The following is a 2500-nucleotide window of genomic DNA, read 5'->3' on the forward strand; positions in this document are numbered from 1 at the left end:
TCTCTCTCTCGTGTCAAAATGAAAACAGCTTCCAGCCCCTTTCATGAAGGACTACTTGTGCATATTGCAAGATTTCAGTTTCTAAGTGAATGAGCAAAAGAGCATACAGCACCTGGTATTCCCAGGCGGTCTCCCATCCAAGTACTAACCAGGCCCGATCCTGCTTAGCTTCCGAGATCAGACGAGATCGGGCGTTGCCAGGCTGGTATGGCCGTACGAAATAAGTTGACAACCATAGGCTACTTATCCATATACAGATTTAGCAATTGACAATGCAAGGTGGTCTCTCTCTCTCTCTCTCTCTCTCTCTCGTGTCAAAATGAAAACAGCTTCCAGCCCTTTTCATGAAGGACTACTTGTGCATATTGCAAGATTTCAGTTTCTAAGTGAATGAGCAAAAGAGCATACAGCACCTGGTATTCCCAGGCGGTCTCCCATCCAAGTACTAAGCAGCCCCGACCCTGCTTAGCTTCCGAGATCAGACGAGATCAGGCGTTGCCAGGCTGGTATGGCCGTACGAAATAAGTTGACAACCATAGGCTACTTATCCATATACAGATTTAGCAATTGACAATGCAAGGTGGTCTCTCTCTCTCTCTCTCTCTCTCGTGTCAAAATGAAAACAGCTTCCAGCCCCTTTCATGAAGGACTACTTGTGCATATTGCAAGATTTCAGTTTCTAAGTGAATGAGCAAAAGAGCATACAGCACCTGGTATTCCCAAGCGGTCTCCCATCCAAGTACTAACCAGGCCCGACCCTGCTTAGCTTCCGAGATCAGACGAGATCGGGCGTTGCCAGGCTGGTATGGCCGTACGAAATAAGTTGACAACCATAGGCTACTTATCCATATACAGATTTAGCAATTGACAATGCAAGGTGGTCTCTCTCTCTCTCTCTCTCTCTCGTGTCAAAATGAAAACAGCTTCCAGCCCCTTTCATGAAGGACTACTTGTGCATATTGCAAGATTTCAGTTTCTAAGTGAATGAGCAAAAGAGCATACAGCACCTGGTATTCCCAGGCGGTCTCCCATCCAAGTACTAACCAGGCCCGACCCTGCTTAGCTTCCGAGATCAGACGAGATCGGGCGTTGCCAGGCTGGTATGGCCGTACAAAATAAGTTGACAACCATAGGCTACTTATCCATATACAGATTTAGCAATTGACAATGCAAGGTGGTCTCTCTCTCTCTCTCTCTCTCTCTCGTGTCAAAATGAAAACAGCTTCCAGCCCCTTTCATGAAGGACTACTTGTGCATATTGCAAGATTTCAGTTTCTAAGTGAATGAGCAAAAGAGCATACAGCACCTGGTATTCCCAGGCGGTCTCCCATCCAAGTACTAACCAGGCCCGACCCTGCTTAGCTTCCGAGATCAGACGAGATCGGGCGTTGCCAGGCTGGTATGGCCGTACGAAATAAGTTGACAACCATAGGCTACTTATCCATATACAGATTTAGCAATTGACAATGCAAGGTGGTCTCTCTCTCTCTCTCTCTCTCGTGTCAAAATGAAAACAGCTTCCAGCCCCTTTCATGAAGGACTACTTGTGCATATTGCAAGATTTCAGTTTCTAAGTGAATGAGCAAAAGAGCATACAGCACCTGGTATTCCCAAGCGGTCTCCCATCCAAGTACTAACCAGGCCCGACCCTGCTTAGCTTCCGAGATCAGACGAGATCAGGCGTTGCCAGGCTGGTATGGCCGTACAAAATAAGTTGACAACCATAGGCTACTTATCCATATACAGATTTAGCAATTGACAATGCAAGGTGGTCTCTCTCTCTCTCTCTCTCGTGTCAAAATGAAAACAGCTTCCAGCCCCTTTCATGAAGGACTACTTGTGCATATTGCAAGATTTCAGTTTCTAAGTGAATGAGCAAAAGAGCATACAGCACCTGGTATTCCCAGGCGGTCTCCCATCCAAGTACTAACCAGGCCCGATCCTGCTTAGCTTCCGAGATCAGACGAGATCGGGCGTTGCCAGGCTGGTATGGCCGTACGAAATAAGTTGACAACCATAGGCTACTTATCCATATACAGATTTAGCAATTGACAATGCAAGGTGGTCTCTCTCTCTCTCTCTCTCTCTCTCTCTCTCGTGTCAAAATGAAAACAGCTTCCAGCCCTTTTCATGAAGGACTACTTGTGCATATTGCAAGATTTCAGTTTCTAAGTGAATGAGCAAAAGAGCATACAGCACCTGGTATTCCCAGGCGGTCTCCCATCCAAGTACTAAGCAGCCCCGACCCTGCTTAGCTTCCGAGATCAGACGAGATCAGGCGTTGCCAGGCTGGTATGGCCGTACGAAATAAGTTGACAACCATAGGCTACTTATCCATATACAGATTTAGCAATTGACAATGCAAGGTGGTCTCTCTCTCTCTCTCTCTCTCTCGTGTCAAAATGAAAACAGCTTCCAGCCCCTTTCATGAAGGACTACTTGTGCATATTGCAAGATTTCAGTTTCTAAGTGAATGAGCAAAAGAGCATACAGCACCTGG

General features: G+C 46.5%; 7 non-coding genes and 2 pseudogenes across 7 annotated transcripts in view; all 9 read right to left on the reverse strand.

Moving 5' to 3' along the window:
• Positions 1–100: 100 nt before the first annotated feature.
• LOC146248107 (5S ribosomal RNA) lies at positions 101–219 on the reverse strand. The gene has a single exon (XR_014733327.1). It is a non-coding gene; the product is annotated as a 5S ribosomal RNA (ribosomal RNA).
• Positions 220–401: 182 nt separating this feature from the next.
• Positions 402–520, reverse strand: LOC146248108 (5S ribosomal RNA; annotated as a pseudogene).
• Positions 521–698: 178 nt separating this feature from the next.
• On the reverse strand, positions 699–817 carry LOC146248109 (5S ribosomal RNA). The gene has a single exon (XR_014733021.1). It is a non-coding gene; the product is annotated as a 5S ribosomal RNA (ribosomal RNA).
• Positions 818–995: 178 nt separating this feature from the next.
• LOC146248110 (5S ribosomal RNA) lies at positions 996–1114 on the reverse strand. Its single transcript, XR_014733359.1, has one exon. It is a non-coding gene; the product is annotated as a 5S ribosomal RNA (ribosomal RNA).
• Positions 1115–1294: 180 nt separating this feature from the next.
• On the reverse strand, positions 1295–1413 carry LOC146248111 (5S ribosomal RNA). The gene has a single exon (XR_014734413.1). It is a non-coding gene; the product is annotated as a 5S ribosomal RNA (ribosomal RNA).
• Positions 1414–1589: 176 nt separating this feature from the next.
• Positions 1590–1708, reverse strand: LOC146248112 (5S ribosomal RNA). The gene has a single exon (XR_014734068.1). It is a non-coding gene; the product is annotated as a 5S ribosomal RNA (ribosomal RNA).
• Positions 1709–1882: 174 nt separating this feature from the next.
• LOC146248113 (5S ribosomal RNA) lies at positions 1883–2001 on the reverse strand. Its single transcript, XR_014733338.1, has one exon. It is a non-coding gene; the product is annotated as a 5S ribosomal RNA (ribosomal RNA).
• Positions 2002–2187: 186 nt separating this feature from the next.
• Positions 2188–2306, reverse strand: LOC146248114 (5S ribosomal RNA; annotated as a pseudogene).
• A 178-nt stretch (positions 2307–2484) lies between these two features.
• The window catches only part of LOC146248115 (5S ribosomal RNA), a 119-nt gene continuing 103 nt past the window's right edge, over positions 2485–2500 (reverse strand). Inside the window, exon 1 of the ribosomal RNA XR_014733022.1 lies at positions 2485–2500. This exon is cut by the window's right edge and continues 103 nt beyond it. This is a non-coding gene — a ribosomal RNA (5S ribosomal RNA).

The sequence above is a fragment of the Hypomesus nipponensis genome, chromosome 19 (genome assembly GCF_054491055.1).
Source record: "Hypomesus nipponensis isolate SF chromosome 19, ASM5449105v1, whole genome shotgun sequence".
Classification (NCBI taxonomy): domain Eukaryota; kingdom Metazoa; phylum Chordata; class Actinopteri; order Osmeriformes; family Osmeridae; genus Hypomesus; species Hypomesus nipponensis.